This window comes from Siphateles boraxobius, unplaced genomic scaffold (genome assembly GCF_051911475.1).
Source record: "Siphateles boraxobius isolate OS27281-9 unplaced genomic scaffold, OSU_SipBor_1 1, whole genome shotgun sequence".
Lineage (NCBI taxonomy): Eukaryota > Metazoa > Chordata > Actinopteri > Cypriniformes > Leuciscidae > Siphateles > Siphateles boraxobius.
The window spans coordinates 2,501,110-2,520,599 of NW_027508699.1; the positions used below are offsets into that span (position 1 = coordinate 2,501,110).

Genomic DNA, 19,490 nt, shown 5'->3' on the forward strand with positions numbered 1-19,490 from the left:
TTATCTGAATGTTTAACGTTGTGTTGCTGAGTCAAATATGTTTCATTGAGTTCACTGACCAGATTAACATCAAAGCAACATTAAAGTCATTAACTAAAGTGATCCAAATGAGGGTGAGGGTTACGGTTAGGGTTAGGGAAGAGGCAGAGGACTTTTTATTAAAATAATTATTCCACAAATATTCATGCAAAGTTTTCCCCTTTTGGCAAAATTTGGAGTTCTGACATTGAATTAGGCCATTCACATGTTTTCTGAGGAGGTTTTTTACATGTTAGCTCCACTGTGGATCTTCATTCTTCAAGCTCCACCATGGTTTTCCACTTCACTGGCTCTGCAAGGGTCTTTTCATCCACTGTTTCTGCGATGGTCTTTTCCGACATGGCCATCAGCTCTGTGGTGGTTTCTAGCTTTCCTGGACCCTGTGAGTCAGGCTCACATCCACTTTGTGGTCTTGGCCCTCCTTAAGCCAACACCCATAAAATTGTCCATCGCCGGGTCAGTGCTCATTGACACCTCCGTCCTGGGGCTAGTTCCCACCCTTACATCCACCCTTAAAGCCCTTCCTCTGCTGCAGTTCCTGTCCGGTCTGTTGGACTATCTGGTTCTGCCCAGTTCCCTGTCCCTTCTTCCTCCTCTGGTTTTGTCCAGCTCGCTGACACCTCAACCTCCTGCTCTACTGGGGCTCCTCAGTCCTCAGGCTCCACCGGCATGACCACGGTCTCCTGGCTATTCAGCTTAATCATGGTCTTCAGACTTGTGGCACAAGCTGCGTTTCCATTACCCTTAAAATTGCGCAATTTGAAATTATCGCAAAAAAGTTTTTACTCTCGCATGAGGTTGTTTTTCAGGCAATTCGAAAAAGGAATATTTAGCAAAACTACCGTACACATGGTGTACTTAAAAGTCATCATTCTTTAAAGATGACTTGGTATGTTTGGACAGAAGATGACAGTTTTTTATTTGCGTACTATAACCTCCCAGAAACACCTCATACCTGGCGAAGTATAAGGGGCTTTCCTTGCCATTAATGCTTGGACAACACGCCTACGTCTCCTTCGATTAATAATAATGGCTAGTGTGGTGGCTGTGATATACGTAAACCTAGTAGCATCCGTAACAATGATTTTTGGAATGGCTCATAGCAAGAGGAAAAAATTATGTTTTAGTTGCATAACATCAGTTAATGGAAATGCCGTCATTTTACAACAGTTTTTTTTTGTCTTTTTTATCATTTTTTGTATCATTTATTTAGAAACTATCACAAATGTTTTGCCCAAATATGTAATTGAAACCTACCTGCAATTTGGGAAGTTTGACCCTTTGGCTCCACCTTGGCCCTTCGATCCCTCAGCTGCTCCGTAGTCCGTAATCCCTCTGGCTCCACCGGGCTCTTTTGTCTCTCCAGCTCCATCTTGTTCTGTTGTCCCCCTAGCTCCACCATGGACTTGTGGTCTTTTGGCTGTGCTTGGTTCCTCCACCCTTTGGCTCCAGTGGGGTCTTCACACCCTCCAGCTCTACTGTTATCTTCATTCCCATCAGCTCCTTTTTGATCCTCCGAACTCCCAGCTCCACCTTGGTCCTTCAAGCCTGTGATTTTGACCTGGTCCTCTGTTTCTCTGCCTTGGTCTCTACCTTCTCCAGCTCTGATTTGGTCTTCCGATACCCCGGCTCTGCTATGGTCAATGGTCCCCCAGGCTCCACCTTGTATCTTCATCCCTCCACCTCCACCATTTATATGCTCCTTAAGGAGGGGGCTATGTCACGATCACCGGCTGGAGTGCCCTCGACTCCACTCTTGTTCGTTGTCATTCCAACATGGACAAAATTTTCCATAACTTTCTGGACTCATCATCCCTGATTGCTGTCAGTTGTATATCCTTAACTGTAATCCCGAAGGGGTAATGCGGCCACAACATGGACTGGCCATTACACCTTGACTGTGCATTATTTTTCAATAATTCAACGGCCCAAAGTCAATTATTCAGCTTATACTACGGTTTCCAAACCTCAAAACATTGTTCAGATGATGTATTTCAAGACATTTCTCAGGTTTTTGTCCTTTTGATTAATTTCTTACCCATCTAATCCCAAGCCTCCATTGCCAATTCCAAAATATCATTTTAGAGCTAGTAATGGAGGCTTGAGCCACTGATAGCAATGACTAATACAGTCTTTAATGTAGTTATTAGAGAGAGAGTTATCAAACGTGTATGAATTACCTCAGTCTTTGAGTCTCTCAACAGTGTTCAGCAGCAGCTTCTCTACTAATAGCGAAACCTTTATCTGTTCCGAGAACAGTCATTATTAGGCTACATCGCTAGTTTGAAATGTCTTGTAGATTTTAAGTTGTTAATGTTACGGCTGATCAGGAACGAACCCAAGCGCAGACAGTATGCGATTACACAAAGTTTATTAATAGACAAAACAGGAAAACAAAACCCGCGAGGGGGCAAAACAGGACTGGAACAGGGTTGACAAAACTTGGTAATGACTTGACGGTAAAATAAAACAGCAAACGAAGAGACAGAACTTCTCTGAAGACAATGCACTTGACAGGGTACTCACGAGGATGACAAAGATTAGCAAAGCACTCAGACAGGAATCACATGGTAACACGAAGTATAACACACACGATGTATAACAAGATATAACAATGAACCGACACAGGACAGCAAACACAAGGGGATTATAAAGGGAACACTAATGACAAGGACAGGTGAAACTGACTAGACAATCAAGACGAGACGAGGATAACAAGGGGGCGGAGTTACATAACGAGACAACACAAGCACATGGCCAAACAGCTGGCCATGCGCTTGCACACAAAACATGATTCTGTCATGATCCTGCCCTATGACCAGGGAAAATAAAGAACACGAAGGCAGAACCATGACAGTTAAACTATTTTACTGATAAAATTGTCAGAGCAGTGCTGACAACATGTTTCTATGCGAGTGTGTGTCCGACTGTCTGTACTGTGTGTGTTTGAGTAAGAGAGAGAGAGAAAAAAAGAGAGTATGTGTTGTCCTTAATAAAACGTAATTTTGTAGCAAAAAACAGGGAAATAATTGGTTGTTTTTATCCTATTGTTTACTTGTTATTTGCTTGGTCAGTGTCATTGTGGGATTTGCTTATTTTTCTGTCGTAGGCTGTAAAGACCTTTGAAATAACTGAAATAATTTGGCGAAGTGATATGGAACAGTAATGCGGTCAAGACCTGTTGTAAATAATTTAGCCGTGCGTTTCCCTGAAAATAATTGCACGCCTTTTAGAATTAGATTCAATTAGATTCAAGCATTCAAAAACCACGTAGTATAAGCCAGAATCATTTATGGCTCAGCATCAACCTCAATGCTTTCTAAGATAGAGTTGATTCAAAACCAAGCCAAAAGAATATGTTGTGGAGCTTTTATATCCTCTCCTGTAACAGCACTGCAGGTAGAAAGGGGAGATGGGAAATGGGAGAAACGCCACTAGACATTTTTGAAATTCAGCTAAATATGATCTACTGGAGAGTGGACAGGTATTAAAGGTCATTTTACAAACCATCCAGTTAAATATTGGGGAGTTGTTGGGAATATGAGCAGATACATCTAAAAAAATTTGGATGAACTATAGACAAGCAGACCATTCATAATACAGATATTAGTCACAGTGGTTCTGCCAATCTCTCCACATTGGCTCTTCTCAATGCCATCAGTAGACCAGCTGATATTTAAAAAGATAAAGGAAAACCAAAAAATGTGTTCCAAAAGAGACATTAGTACAGCAGTATTTAGATGGAGAATGCCGTTTAAAAAAAAAAATATATATATATATATATATATATATATATATATATACAGTATTACAGTGGATGGAAGAAATCCAACCTACAGCTGTAGTAATTTGTTCAGGTTAATATTCTGGTTCATAAAAGTTTGAGTGGAAAATCAGCATTTAGGCAAGATATATTAATTGAATTAATAAAAAGTTTGTATAGAATATGCCAACTGAGAATTATAGCAGTATTTAGTGCCACTGATTGTTATTCATATAATGAGTTAAAGGAATACGCCACAGTTTTTTGAAATAGGGGTTATTCACCGTCTCCCCTACATTTATATAGGTGGACAAACGCATTTTTGTCTCAGCGCATGCATTGTCTTAGTTTGGCAGTGCCAACGCTAGCTTAGCTTAGCATAATGAATGGAATCCTTTGTTGCCGGATAGCATGTAGTGAGTAAAAGTGATCCAAAAAAAAACTGATTTATTCTTGTTGCCTGCGTATTCACAACGAGTACAAATAGCAATGCAGATTAGGATGATTTCCTAGGCAGAGATTGACTTGGGACTATATGGGGGGAAGCACAGGCGAAGCACTGCTACTTGGGCACAGAGATATCACTGCATCTCAGCATCGATCTAACAGCTGAATAAAGACACAGATTCACGTAAGGAAGAGTAATAAAAGACAACTTTGCATGTGCATTTTTTTTCTGCCTGTGCTTTGAAAATATCCCTCAGACGTAGTACCGTCTTTCTGGGCCATTTCATTTTTTTAACATAGTCCTCCGGTGCAAAATGCTCTTCACAAACACAATACTGGTTAATTTTGTATAGAGATGTTGAAGTACAGATATCCAGAGCTACCCATTGATTTCTCAGTTCCACATTCAATGGAATTCTGTGAAACATTACATTCGTGTATATCCTTTGCTTGTTCTCACAACCTTTTGCTATGCAGGCAATTACCATGTTTGCTGTAACTGTAACTGTAACTTCTCAAACTCAACACAATCCAAAAGCGAAGATACTCGGTGCAGGACATGCCAATATGTTGACGGAAGTTGGGGGATTTCAGGTGTTGTGTGATATCTCTGCGCCCAAGTAGCAGTGCTTCGCCTGTGCTTCAGAATCAGAATCAGAAAGAGCTTTATTGCCAAGTGTGCTTGCACACACAAGGAATTTTCCTTGGTACTGAGGCTTGCAGTGCACATATACAAATACAGATACAACAAGTAATAGTAATACAAATAGTAATACAAATTCTACAAATAAAATTATAAAAAATATGAAAATACTATAAAAATATATGGTCACAGTTGGGTTTTGTCAGAATAAACATTTACAGATAATGAACATATTTACAGTATTTTGTATAGTCTGAATAAATATAAATATAAATATCACCTGAATTTTTAAGATATTGCACTAAACAGTGGGAGTATTGCACTTACAGGCATATGCCTTGGGAGATATGTCTGTACAGAAGGGAGATTGCCTGTGGGAAGAAACTGTTCCTGTGCCGAGATGTTCTAGTGGCCAGTGATCTGAGTCGCCGTCTTGAAGGTAACAGTTCAAACAGGTGGTATCCAGGGTGAGTGGAGTCTGTGATGATTTTACCTGCTCTCTTCCTCACTCTGGAAGAGTACAGGTCCTGGAGGGATGGCAGGGGGGCACCAATAATCCTCTCCGCAGTCCGGACTGTCTGTTGTAGTCTCCTGATGTCTGATTTGGTAGCTGAACCAAACAATAACGGCTGAGTAGAACTGAATCAGCAGCTCCTGTGGCAAGTTGAACTTCCTCAGCTGGCGAAGGAAGTACAGTCTCTGCTGGGCCTTTTTCACAGTGGAGTCAATGTGATTGTCCCACTTCAGGTCCTGAGAGATGATAGTGCCCAGGAACCTGAATGACTCCACTGCTTCCACAGTGCTGTTCATGATGGTGAGTGGGGGGAGTGCTGGGCTGTTCCTCCTGAAGTCCACGATCATCTCCACTGTTGTTGTAACTGCACCAGACAGCCAGCTGTTCAACCTCCAGTCTGTAAGCAGACTCGTCACCGTTTTGGATGAGACCGATGACAGTGGTGTCGTCTGCAAATTTCAGGAGCTTGACAGTGGGGTCTTTAGAAGTGCAGTCATTAGTGTACAGGTAGAAGAGCAGTGGGGAGAGAACGCACCCTTGGGGAGCGCCAGTGCTGATTGTGAGTGTCTTGGATATGTGTTTCCCCAGTCTCACTCGCTGCTGCCGGTCCGTCAGGAAGCTGGTGATCCACTGACAGATCGAGGATGGCATGGAAAGCTGGGTCAGTTTGGCTGTGAGAAGACCAGGCATGATGGTATTGAAGGCCGAACTGAAGTCCACAAAGAGGATCCTTGCATAAGTCCCTGGTCTGTCGAGATGTTGCAGGATATAATGCAGTCCCATGTTCACTGCATCATCCACAGACCTGTTTGCTCTGTAAGCAAACTGAAAGGGATCCAGCAGGGGTCCGGCTGGATCCCTTTCAGTTTGCTTACGGCATGCTTCCCCCCCAATATAGTCCCACGTCAATATCTGTCTTAATCTGCACTGCTATTTGTACTCATTGTGAATACGCAGGCCTCAAGGATCCCTTTTTTTGGATGACTTTTACTCACGACATGCTATTTGGCAACAAAGGATTCCATTCATTATGCTAAGCTTAAGGTAGTGTCAGCACTGCCATACTAAGACAATGCATGCACTGAGACAAAAATGCGTTTGCCCACCAATCTAAATGTAGGAGAGACGGTGAATAACCCAAAAACGGTGGCATGTTCCTTTAAGAATTTTAAATTAGTAAAAAAAGATTTTTTTATGAATAAGAATCACATAATCTAAATGGTTTATACAAAATATTTTACTAACCTTTATAACCTTTTTTTACTTTCTATTCTTAATTCAGAGTTGTGTGTTGCTTGTAGACTGAGAGAGAAAAGCCTGTCGATCGCCCCCTGGAGGAGAAAGACAGAATGACGAGGCTGAGCTGTCCTTTACCACACCGAAAGCAGACAGAAGCCAGAGAGAAAGCAACATGAAAGACAAATAAATGAAGCAATTGATGTTAACAGGATAAAGGAAGAACCGTGGGAGCCGAGCCATGAAGTGTATTAGTGAATTGATAAAGCAAAAGCTTACAGCACCTGGTATTCCCAGGCGGTCTCCCATCCAAGTACTAACCAGGCCCGACCCTGCTTAGCTTCCGAGATCGGACGAGATCGGGCGTGTTTTTTTTTTTTTTTTTTTTTCATTTTCACAATAATGCATTTTCCTTCTTTATCCTGGTATATGATTTCAACATCATCACTCAAGTTTCTTTTACATAAAACAGCAACTCCTTTCCCTTTCCCCCCTTCCCCATTATTATAATAAATTCCTCCTTTCCATCTTCTTTTAAAACTGTCCATCATTTCATCTTTCCAAAATGTTTCCTGCAATAATATTACATCAGCTTTTTTGCATAACTCTTTCAGTTTTTCAAATTTATCCACACTAGTTAATCCCCTCACATTGATTGAAACAATACATAGAGTCATTAAAAACAACAAATTCATGTTTCATTCTTTTCTCCCCCCTTCTCCCTTAAATCTCCATCTTCTTTTGTACTTAAGCTCATTCTCCTTCTCTGTCCTTTTTCCCTACTTTCTTCTACATTTGGTTTGTTCAATATTCATCTTTTCATTCCCCTCCTAAGCTCCTCCAAATTAACTTCTATGCATTCCTCAACTTGCTCCTTCTCATTTTTATCTTCCCTCCTCTCTTTTATTGTATCATCCACCGGGCCCACAATGCCTTCTTCCATAATTCCCTCCATCTTGTCCACCTCTCCTCCCTCCAACTTCTTGTCTCCACCCTTTTCTTGCTCATGCCCTTTACTATCCTCATTGTCTTCTACAGTCCCATCCTTCTCTTCTTCATTATTGACAGTGTCCATTATTTCCATATTATTCTCAGATTCACCATTTTCCGCTTCATCATTAACCTCTTCTTCATGTTCACTTTCACAATCACATCTCATAAATGCTTTCTTACAATCAGGACATTTATCAGCTTTACAGTCTTTCGCAAAATGTCCTTGCTCATAGCATTCAAAGCATTTAAAATCAGGACAGTCCCTTAAGATATGTCCTGGCTGCATGCACATGCGACAAAGTTTCTCCTGTCCATCGTGAATTACCCTAAAGTACTGAGCGCCATCTGCGGTTTCAAATTTTGCGCTATAGGGCAGTGAAGTTACCTCTTTAGGAAATTTAACTTTCACATACCTCGTTCCGTCAGCAATGTTCGTTCCAGGATAGACTCTCCTCTTTATTTTCATCAAGGGAGTGACTCCCCAAAACTTCAATTTGTCCTCAATCACTTCATCCTCTAAATATGCCGGCAGGTGAAGAAAAGATACCATATGCTCCTTTACCTCCAACCTCCTTACTTCGAAGAATTGACCTTTTATTTCCATTCCGTCCACTAACACATCACAAACATCTGCACCTTCCAATGTCAGCTCATATTCTTTGCCTGGCTTGGGTCTCACAGCTAACAGTTTGCCAAATCCAATCTTCTATGTCACTGCTTTAATGATGTCTTCAGCTTTTACCTCCTTGTTGTCCCTCAAATCAATCACCACCGTCGCTTCTTTCAGATAATCCACTCGTTTCTTGATGTTCCGTTGTCCTTCATGATCCATATTTACTCCATTAGCCTCTCTTGAACCTTTATGTGCTCCATTTCGCTCAATCCGTTCTTCCAGTCCTCCTGCCATTCCTAGGTCGTTGCCATGTGGTCCGTCCATTGTTCTAACAAAACAAGGATCGCTTCCAAGCAGATCTACTGCTTGGAGCTTAAACGCGTGCCTTATAAATCAAACTTAGATCTCCTTCCAAGATATAAACAAAAAACTAAAATTAAACAATGAAGCTTTAGAAGAGCCTTTCTCTCCCAACTGCAGTCACACACACTTCCTACTTGCTCTAGAGCGCTCAAGGTGGTATGGCCGTAAGCGAGAGTCTCAGCCGATAGAGGGATATTTAAAGAAGGTAGACGAGGCTCGGCCCACATTCACACACACTGCAGCTGCAAGACAAACAGCATCCACAAAGCGTTTTCATGTCTTTATACAGCTGCTCAAAATATTAATTCATTAGACCTCTATAAGCACTAAATTATTTTTTTTTTTAAATTTAGGGGGATTTTCTGGACTATTTTAAGGCGTAAAGTGAGCAGGATATTAAAATGTAGCGCTTGGATTTATGTACATAAGCATGTATTTATGTACATAAGCAGAAGCCTCCCTAGCTCTACAGCACCCCACAAATTATCCTATGTAAATCTGTGGTGAAAAATAGAACTGCAGCACTCTAATCAACCTCAGTTCTTGTTTTAATTTTAGCCATACAGAGACATCAAGAATAAACATATGAATCTCAACAATGGTGACAATCAAGAAAGCTTTTTTGTGACTTTATTAGCTTGTGACATTCAGAGTTAATCTGAAATTTTTTTTTTGTCACCATTGTTGAGATTCATATGCTGATTCTTTATGTCTGTGTGAGTATATATATGGCCCTTTCAGATTATTTTCTGCATAATGACTTTATTAAATCTTTCAGAGTATCACAACAGAACACAAATTTTTGCAATAGGATTGGCATGAAAAGTAAACAATTTAGTATTAAACAACATTAGACTCTGGTATCTGTGAATCGGATCAGAAAAAGAAAAGCATTCAGGTAAAAACTTAAGAAATGAATAAATAGAATAAATAAACAGATAAAATAATAAATCAGGCTTTAAAAGCTCTCTCTTCCATTGTACAGGAGCGGGTATGTCCTTATAACCATTTCAAACCTCCGCTCAGCTCTTTGGAACCAGTCCCAAAGACCCAGCCCTTCTGGGCCCGGAGGAGATTCTCTTGAACCGAGGCACCGCTGCTCCCCCTAAGGTGTTGGAGGGCATCTTACGGGCAGTCAGGGCTCGTGGCTATGTGCTCTTCCTGGTGTATGAAAGGCATTGTTTTCCCTTAGAAGTTGAAAGAGAAGAAAGCTCATTCTGACGGAGAAGAAAGCTCATTCAGAAGCTCAAGCCCGCTTGAATGAGTCCAGTCAGAAGCGAGACTTGCTGAAGTTCTCTCTGGAGCAGAGACTCAGTGAGTTGCCCAAAAATCACCTGAAGGGCAATCTGATTTTGGAGGAGTTAGTCATGTAGTCCTCCCCACCTCTCAGCCCCTGCCCAAGCATCATGTTTTCAACCACTTCATAGTCTGGCCATTTACTTTTCTTTATCAACCACTTCATAGTCCGGCCATTTACTGCAACCCACATAGTACTTGACGTCACGTTCTGCAGCATCAGAGGCTGATGCTTTGGCAAAATTGAACTTTTTTCGCAGGTCTGTAGATGCTGTAGTGGGATTCAAAGCATTTTAAAATCGCTCTTAACTGAATTACCCGTGGCTCTTTTGCAGAAACGCTAAGCACAGGTATACTTGTTGTTCTGTAGAGTTTCTTTGAACAACTTTTCATTGACTTTTTGCAGCATCAGCTTAGAGCTAGCGCAACAAGCACGCCCTAGTAACAGCCTCCCTAGGTAGGAGGGTGATGCCTTTTAGTTCAAAGTCAAGCCTACGGCATAGCCTATGTGCGGCGGTTTACATTTAGAGCCCACCATTTCTGTTCCATGTGTTTTTCTCCAATTACACAGCCATTTTGGTTGTATGGAAAAAACAAACGTATCAATGATGTTTTTCGTTGACTAGATTCATTTATAGTTCATGATTCTTTCCCATCTGTTTTGTGTGTAGTCTGCCTCTCTGCTTTCGTACGCAAAGCCTTCGTCATAGGTCCAGTGCAAAGGCAAGAAGTGGCTTTTTCCCCTTAGGCCACTGGGCCTCTTGCGCACAGGGCTTTGTGTAATTTCAGCCTGAAAGGGCACATGCACGGGCAGGCAAGAATGATTCACTGACAGTCTGATGCACACAAAAACCCACCACTACAGCTATCCGAGGTTTGTCCGTACTATGCTAACTCAGATCTTGTGGTCATTATTGCTTTGAACAAACCATCCTTGAATTTGTGGAACATCCACAGTCCACTGGGCCTTGTCTGGCATGCTTTTCCTTTGATCAGTAATATGCCTTCAAGGGGTTTCTAACGCTCGAACAACTACACTTTCGTATCTCGACGCCAGGTCGTGGTCCGTCTTTGAGATGGGCTTCACTGAATTTGTGGCGCCCTCCCGAAAAACTGATTGTAGAAGAGGCTTGTTGGTCTAGGGGTATGATTCTCGCTTTGGGTGCGAGAGGTCCCGGGTTCAAATCCCGGACGAGCCCGGGGTTTTCAGAACGAGCAGCAAGGTTGCCACAGGAAATCTTCTTCATTTTTTTTCTTTTTTTAAGCTGGGTGAGCTTACTCTGGGTCATTCTGACGGAGTAGAAAGCTCTTTCAGAAGCTCAAGCCTACTTGAATGAGTCCAGTCAGAAGCGAGACTTGCTGAAGTTCTCTCTGGAGCAGAGACTCAGTGAGTTGCCCAAAATTCAAACCGAAGGGCAATCTGATTATGGTGGAGTTAGTCATGTTGTCCTCCCCACCTCTCAGCCCCTGCAAAAGCATCATGTTTTCAACCACTTCAAAGTCTGGCCATTTACTTTTCTTTATGCAATTGCATGTGATACCAGAGGAAATCTTCTTCATTTTTTTTTATTTTTTTAAGCTGGGTGATAAAACAAATTGTGCTCTTCCTGGTGTATGAAAGGCATTGTTTTCCCTTAGAAGTTGACGGAGAAGAAAGCTCATTCAGAAGCTCAAGCCCGCTTGAATGCGTCCAGTCAGAAGCGAGACTTGCTGAAGTTCTCTCTGGAGCAGAGAATCAGTGAGTTGCCCAAAAATCACCCGAAGGGCAATCTGATTTTGGAGGAGTTAGTCATGTAGTCCTCCCCACCTCTCAGCCCCTGCCCAAGCATCATGTTTTCAACCACTTCATAGTCTGGCCATTTACTTTTCTTTATCAACCACTTCATAGTCCGGCCATTTACTGCAACCCACATAGTACTTGACGTCACGTTCTGCAGCATCAGAGGCTGACGCTTTGGAAAAATTGAACTTTTTTGCAGGTCTGTAGATGCTGTAGTGGGATTCAAAGCATTTTAAATCGCTCTTAACTGAATGACCCGTGGCTCTTTTGCAGAAATGCTAAGCACAGGTATACTTGTTGTTCTGTAGAGTTTCTTTGAACAACTTTTCATTGACTTTTTGCAGCATCGGCTTAGAGCTAGCGCAACAAGCACGCCCTAGTAACAGCCTCCCTAGGTAGGGTGGGTGATGCCTTTTAGTTCAAAGTCAAGCCTACGGCATAGCCTATGTGCGGCGGTTTACATTTAGAGCCCGCCATTTCTGTTCCATGTGTTTTTCTCCAATTACACAGCCATTTTGGTTGTATGGACAAAACAAACGTATCAATGATGTTTTTCGTTGACTAGATTCATTTATAGTTCATGATTCTTTCCCATCTGTTTTGTGTGTAGTCTGCCACTCTGCTTTCGTACGCAAAGCCTTCGTCGTAGGTCCAGTGCAAAGGCAAGAAGTGGCTTTTTCCCCTTAGGCCACTGGGCCTCTTGCGCACAGGGCTTTGTGTAATTTCAGCCTGAAAGGGCACATGCACGGGCAGGCAAGAATGATTCACTGACAGTCTGATGCACACAAAAACCCACCACTACAGCTATCCGAGGTTTGTCCGTACTATGCTAACTCAGATCTTGTGGTCATTATTGCTTTGAACAAACCATCCTTGAATTTGTGGAACATCCACAGTCCACTGGGCCTTGTCTGGCATGCTTTTCCTTTGATCAGTAATATGCCTTCAAGGGGTTTCTAACGCTCGAACAACTACACTTTCGTATCTCGACGCCAGGGCGTGGTCCGTCTTTGAGATGGGCTTCACTGAATTTGTGGCGCCCTCCCGAAAAACGGATTGTAGAAGAGGCTTGTCGGTCTAGGGGTATGATTCTCGCTTTGGGTGCGAGAGGTCCCGGGTTCAAATCCCGGACGAGCCCGGGGTTTTCAGAACGAGCAGCAAGGTTGCCACAGGAAATCTTCTTCATTTTTTTTCTTTTTTTAAGCTGGGTGAGCTTACTCTGGGTCATTCTGACGGAGTAGAAAGCTCTTTCAGAAGCTCAAGCCTACTTGAATGAGTCCAGTCAGAAGCGAGACTTGCTGAAGTTCTCTCTGGAGCAGAGACTCAGTGAGTTGCCCAAAAATCAACCGAAGGGCAATCTGATTATGGTGGAGTTAGTCATGTTGTCCTCCCCACCTCTCAGCCCCTGCAAAAGCATCATGTTTTCAACCACTTCAAAGTCTGGCCATTTACTTTTCTTTATGCAATTGCATGTGATACCAGAGGAAATCTTCTTCATTTTTTTTTTATTTTTTTAAGCTGGGTGATAAAACAAATTGTGCTCTTCCTGGTGTATGAAAGGCATTGTTTTCGCTTAGAAGTTGACGGAGAAGAAAGCTCATTCAGAAGCTCAAGCCCGCTTGAATGCGTCCAGTCAGAAGCGAGACTTGCTGAAGTTCTCTCTGGAGCAGAGAATCAGTGAGTTGCCCAAAAATCACCCGAAGGGCAATCTGATTTTGGAGGAGTTAGTCATGTAGTCCTCCCCACCTCTCAGCCCCTGCCCAAGCATCATGTTTTCAACCACTTCATAGTCTGGCCATTTACTTTTCTTTATCAACCACTTCATAGTCCGGCCATTTACTGCAACCCACATAGTACTTGACGTCACGTTCTGCAGCATCAGAGGCTGACGCTTTGGAAAAATTGAACTTTTTTCGCAGGTCTGTAGATGCTGTAGTGGGATTCAAAGCATTTTAAATCGCTCTTAACTGAATTACCCGTGGCTCTTTTGCAGAAATGCTAAGCACAGGTATACTTGTTGTTCTGTAGAGTTTCTTTGAACAACTTTTCATTGACTTTTTGCAGCATCGGCTTAGAGCTAGCGCAACAAGCACGCCCTAGTAACAGCCTCCCTAGGTAGGGTGGGTGATGCCTTTTAGTTCAAAGTCAAGCCTACGGCATAGCCTATGTGCGGCGGTTTACATTTAGAGCCCGCCATTTCTGTTCCATGTGTTTTTCTCCAATTACACAGCCATTTTGGTTGTATGGAAAAAACAAACGTATCAATGATGTTTTTCGTTGACTAGATTCATTTATAGTTCATGATTCTTTCCCATCTGTTTTGTGTGTAGTCTGCCACTCTGCTTTCGTACGCAAAGCCTTCGTCGTAGGTCCAGTGCAAAAGCAAGAAGTGGCTTTTTCCCCTTAGGCCACTGGGCCTCTTGCGCACAGTGCTTTCTGTAATTTCAGCCTGAAAGGGCACATGCACGGGCAGGCAAGAATGATTCACTTACAGTCAAGATGCACACAAAAACCCACCACTACAGCTATCCGAGGTTTGTCCGTACTATGCTAACTCAGATCTTGTGGTCATTATTGCTTTGAACAAACCATCCTTGAATTTGTGGAACATCCACAGGCCACTGGGCCTTGTCTGGCATGCTTTTCCTTTGATCAGTAATATGCCTTCAAGGGGTTTCTAACGCTCGAACAACTACACTTTCCTATCTCGACGCCAGGCCGTGGTCCGTCTTTGAGATGGGCTTCACTGAATTTGTGCTGCCCTCCCGAAAGACTTATTGTAGAAGAGGCTCGTTGGTCTAGGGTTATGAATCTCGCTTTGGGTGAGAGAGGTCCCAGGTTCAAATCCCGGACGAGCCCGGGGATTTCAGAACGAGCAGCAAGGTTGGATCCTTCCTTTTGCAGCACTTTGCCAAACTCAAAACTGTCATGTTTTTGAAATCCTTATTACTGCTTGTGTTCATCTGTACTACAACATAGCCAAGATGTCTCAGCCAGATGACAAGCGCTTATTTCCTTGCACAGAACGTACTCAGAATCGCTGCCTGCCAGGGAGTGTGGCTCCCTAACGACAAACGCTTTCTATTAAAACTAGTGCCTTCCCATTCTGTAAGAGGCCAGCATTCAGTGACTCTACAAGAGTACGCAAGTAGCCAAATCTCTTGCCAGTCAGGCAAGTAGCCAAATCTCTTGCCAGTCAGGCTCGTTGGTCTAGGGGTATGATTCTCGCTTTGGGTGCGAGAGGTCCCGGGTTCAAATCCCGGACGAGCCCAGCAGTTTCAGATCATGCAGCCAGTCCGATGACAACCGTTTATTTCCTGCACAGAAAGTACTCTGAATCGCTGCCTGCCAGAGAGTGCAGCTCCCTAAGGACAAATGCTCTTATTAAAATAGTGTCTGCTCATTCTGTTTGAGGCCAGTGTTCGGTGACTGTACAAGTGTACGCAAGTAGCCACACCCAGCGTCCCGGGTTCAAATCCCGGACGAGCCCGGGGATTTCAGAATAGTCTGAAATCATTTTCTCTGACTATGTATGCAATTGCATATGATACCACAGGAAATCTTCTTCATTTTTTTTCTTTTTTTAAGCTGGGTGATAAAACAAATTGTGCTCTTCCTGGTTTATGAAAGGCAGAGTTTTCCCTTAGAAGATGACGGAGAAGAAAGCTCATTCTGACGGAGAAGAAAGCTCATTCAGAAGCTCAAGCCCGCTTGAATGAGTCCAGTCAGAAGCGAGACTTGCTGAAGTTCTCTCTGGAGCAGAGACTCAGTGAGTTGCCCAAAAATCACCCGAAGGGCAATCTGATTTTGGAGGAGTTAGTCATGTTGTCCTCCCCACCTCTCAGCCCCTGCCCAAGCATCATGTTTTCAACCACTTCATAGTCTGGCCATTTACTTTTCTTTATCAACCACTTCATAGTCCGGCCATTTACTGCAACCCACATAGTACTTGACGTAACGTTCTGCAGCATCAGAGGCTGATGCTTTGGCAAAATTGAACTTTTTTCGCAGGTCTGTAGATGCTGTAGTGGGATTCAAAGCATTTTAAATCGCTCTTAACTGAATTACCCGTGGCTCTTTTGCAGAAACGCTAAGCACAGGTATACTTGTTGTTCTGTAGAGTTTCTTTGAACAACTTTTCATTTACTTTTTGCAGCATCGGCTTAGAGCTAGCGCAACAAGCACGCCCTAGTAACAGCCTCCCTAGGTAGGAGGGTGATGCCTTTTAGTTCAAAGTCAAGCCTACGGCATAGCCTATGTGCGGCGGTTTACATTTAGAGCCCGCCATTTCTGTTCCATGTGTTTTTCTCCAATTACACAGCCATTTTGGTTGTATGGACAAAACAAACGTATCAATGATGTTTTTCGTTGACTAGATTCATTTATAGTTCATGATTCTTTCCCATCTGTTTTGTGTGTAGTCTGCCTCTCTGCTTTCGCACGCAAAGCCTTCGTCGTAGGTCCAGTGCAAAAGCAAGAAGTGGCTTTTTCCACTTAGGCCACTGGGCCTCTTGCGCACAGTGCTTTGTGTAATTTCAGCCTGAAAGGGCACATGCACGGGCAGGCAAGAATGATTCACTGACAGTCTGATGCACACAAAAACCCACCACTACAGCTATCCGAGGTTTGTCCGTACTATGCTAACTCAGATCTTGTGGTCATTATTGCTTTGAACAAACCATCCTTGAATTTGTGGAACATCCACAGGCCACTGGGCCTTGTCTGGCATGCTTTTCCTTTGATCAGTAATATGCCTTCAAGGGGTTTCTAACGCTCGAACAACTACACTTTCGTATCTCGACGCCAGGTCGTGGTCCGTCTTTGAGATGGGCTTCACTGAATTTGTGGCGCCCTCCCGAAAAACTGATTGTAGAAGAGGCTTGTTGGTCTAGGGGTATGATTCTCGCTTTGGGTGCGAGAGGTCCAGGGTTCAAATCCCGGACGAGCCCGGGGTTTTCAGAACGAGCAGCAAGGTTGCCACAGGAAATCTTCTTCATTTTTTTTCTTTTTTTAAGCTGGGTGAGCTTACTCTGGGTCATTCTGACGGAGTAGAAAGCTCTTTCAGAAGCTCAAGCCTACTTGAATGAGTCCAGTCAGAAGCGAGACTTGCTGAAGTTCTCTCTGGAGCAGAGACTCAGTGAGTTGCCCAAAAATCAACCGAAGGGCAATCTGATTATGGTGGAGTTAGTCATGTTGTCCTCCCCACCTCTCAGCCCCTGCAAAAGCATCATGTTTTCAACCACTTCAAAGTCTGGCCATTTACTTTTCTTTATGCAATTGCATGTGATACCAGAGGAAATCTTCTTCATTTTTTTTTTATTTTTTTAAGCTGGGTGATAAAACAAATTGTGCTCTTCCTGGTGTATGAAAGGCATTGTTTTCCCTTAGAAGTTGACGGAGAAGAAAGCTCATTCAGAAGCTCAAGCCCGCTTGAATGCGTCCAGTCAGAAGCGAGACTTGCTGAAGTTCTCTCTGGAGCAGAGAATCAGTGAGTTGCCCAAAAATCACCCGAAGGGCAATCTGATTTTGGAGGAGTTAGTCATGTAGTCCTCCCCACCTCTCAGCCCCTGCCCAAGCATCATGTTTTCAACCACTTCATAGTCTGGCCATTTACTTTTCTTTATCAACCACTTCATAGTCCGGCCATTTACTGCAACCCACATAGTACTTGACGTCACGTTCTGCAGCATCAGAGGCTGACGCTTTGGAAAAATTGAACTTTTTTCGCAGGTCTGTAGATGCTGTAGTGGGATTCAAAGCATTTTAAATCGCTCTTAACTGAATTACCCGTGGCTCTTTTGCAGAAATGCTAAGCACAGGTATACTTGTTGTTCTGTAGAGTTTCTTTGAACAACTTTTCATTGACTTTTTGCAGCATCGGCTTAGAGCTAGCGCAACAAGCACGCCCTAGTAACAGCCTCCCTAGGTAGGGTGGGTGATGCCTTTTAGTTCAAAGTCAAGCCTACGGCATAGCCTATGTGCGGCGGTTTACATTTAGAGCCCGCCATTTCTGTTCCATGTGTTTTTCTCCAATTACACAGCCATTTTGGTTGTATGGACAAAACAAACGTATCAATGATGTTTTTCGTTGACTAGATTCATTTATAGTTCATGATTCTTTCCCATCTGTTTTGTGTGTAGTCTGCCACTCTGCTTTCGTACGCAAAGCCTTCGTCGTAGGTCCAGTGCAAAGGCAAGAAGTGGCTTTTTCCCCTTAGGCCACTGGGCCTCTTGCGCACAGGGCTTTGTGTAATTTCAGCCTGAAAGGGCACATGCACGGGCAGGCAAGAATGATTCACTGACAGTCTGATGCACACAAAAACCCACCACTACAGCTATCCGAGGTTTGTCCGTACTATGCTAACTCAGATCTTGTGGTCATTATTGCTTTGAACAAACCATCCTTGAATTTGTGGAACATCCACAGTCCACTGGGCCTTGTCTGGCATGCTTTTCCTTTGATCAGTAATATGCCTTCAAGGGGTTTCTAACGCTCGAACAACTACACTTTCGTATCTCGACGCCAGGTCGTGGTCCGTCTTTGAGATGGGCTTCACTGAATTTGTGGCGCCCTCCCGAAAAACTGATTGTAGAAGAGGCTTGTCGGTCTAGGGGTATGATTCTCGCTTTGGGTGCGAGAGGTCCCGGGTTCAAATCCCGGACGAGCCCGGGGTTTTCAGAACGAGCAGCAAGGTTGCCACAGGAAATCTTCTTCATTTTTTTTCTTTTTTTAAGCTGGGTGAGCTTACTCTGGGTCATTCTGACGGAGTAGAAAGCTCTTTCAGAAGCTCAAGCCTACTTGAATGAGTCCAGTCAGAAGCGAGACTTGCTGAAGTTCTCTCTGGAGCAGAGACTCAGTGAGTTGCCCAAAAATCAACCGAAGGGCAATCTGATTATGGTGGAGTTAGTCATGTTGTCCTCCCCACCTCTCAGCCCCTGCAAAAGCATCATGTTTTCAACCACTTCAAAGTCTGGCCATTTACTTTTCTTTATGCAATTGCATGTGATACCAGAGGAAATCTTCTTCATTTTTTTATTATTTTTTTAAGCTGGGTGATAAAACAAATTGTGCTCTTCCTGGTGTATGAAAGGCATTGTTTTCGCTTAGAAGTTGACGGAGAAGAAAGCTCATTCAGAAGCTCAAGCCCGCTTGAATGCGTCCAGTCAGAAGCGAGACTTGCTGAAGTTCTCTCTGGAGCAGAGAATCAGTGAGTTGCCCAAAAATCACCCGAAGGGCAATCTGATTTTGGAGGAGTTAGTCATGTAGTCCTCCCCACCTCTCAGCCCCTGCCCAAGCATCATGTTTTCAACCACTTCATAGTCTGGCCATTTACTTTTCTTTATCAACCACTTCATAGTCCGGCCATTTACTGCAACCCACATAGTACTTGACGTCACGTTCTGCAGCATCAGAGGCTGACGCTTTGGAAAAATTGAACTTTTTTCGCAGGTCTGTAGATGCTGTAGTGGGATTCAAAGCATTTTAAATCGCTCTTAACTGAATTACCCGTGGCTCTTTTGCAGAAATGCTAAGCACAGGTATACTTGTTGTTCTGTAGAGTTTCTTTGAACAACTTTTCATTGACTTTTTGCAGCATCGGCTTAGAGCTAGCGCAACAAGCACGCCCTAGTAACAGCCTCCCTAGGTAGGGTGGGTGATGCCTTTTAGTTCAAAGTCAAGCCTACGGCATAGCCTATGTGCGGCGGTTTACATTTAGAGCCCACCATTTCTGTTCCATGTGTTTTTCTCCAATTACACAGCCATTTTGGTTGTATGGAAAAAACAAACGTATCAATGATGTT

At 43.3% G+C, this 19,490-nt stretch overlaps 5 non-coding genes across 5 annotated transcripts; all 5 read left to right on the forward strand.

Annotated features, from left to right (window-relative positions):
• Positions 1–11,034: 11,034 nt before the first annotated feature.
• trnap-ugg (transfer RNA proline (anticodon UGG)) lies at positions 11,035–11,106 on the forward strand. The gene has a single exon. It is a non-coding gene; the product is annotated as a tRNA-Pro (tRNA).
• Positions 11,107–12,753: 1,647 nt separating this feature from the next.
• trnap-ugg (transfer RNA proline (anticodon UGG)) lies at positions 12,754–12,825 on the forward strand. The gene has a single exon. It is a non-coding gene; the product is annotated as a tRNA-Pro (tRNA).
• A 2,061-nt stretch (positions 12,826–14,886) lies between these two features.
• On the forward strand, positions 14,887–14,958 carry trnap-ugg (transfer RNA proline (anticodon UGG)). Its single transcript has one exon. It is a non-coding gene; the product is annotated as a tRNA-Pro (tRNA).
• A 1,606-nt stretch (positions 14,959–16,564) lies between these two features.
• On the forward strand, positions 16,565–16,636 carry trnap-ugg (transfer RNA proline (anticodon UGG)). Its single transcript has one exon. It is a non-coding gene; the product is annotated as a tRNA-Pro (tRNA).
• A 1,648-nt stretch (positions 16,637–18,284) lies between these two features.
• On the forward strand, positions 18,285–18,356 carry trnap-ugg (transfer RNA proline (anticodon UGG)). Its single transcript has one exon. It is a non-coding gene; the product is annotated as a tRNA-Pro (tRNA).
• Positions 18,357–19,490: the final 1,134 nt, after the last annotated feature.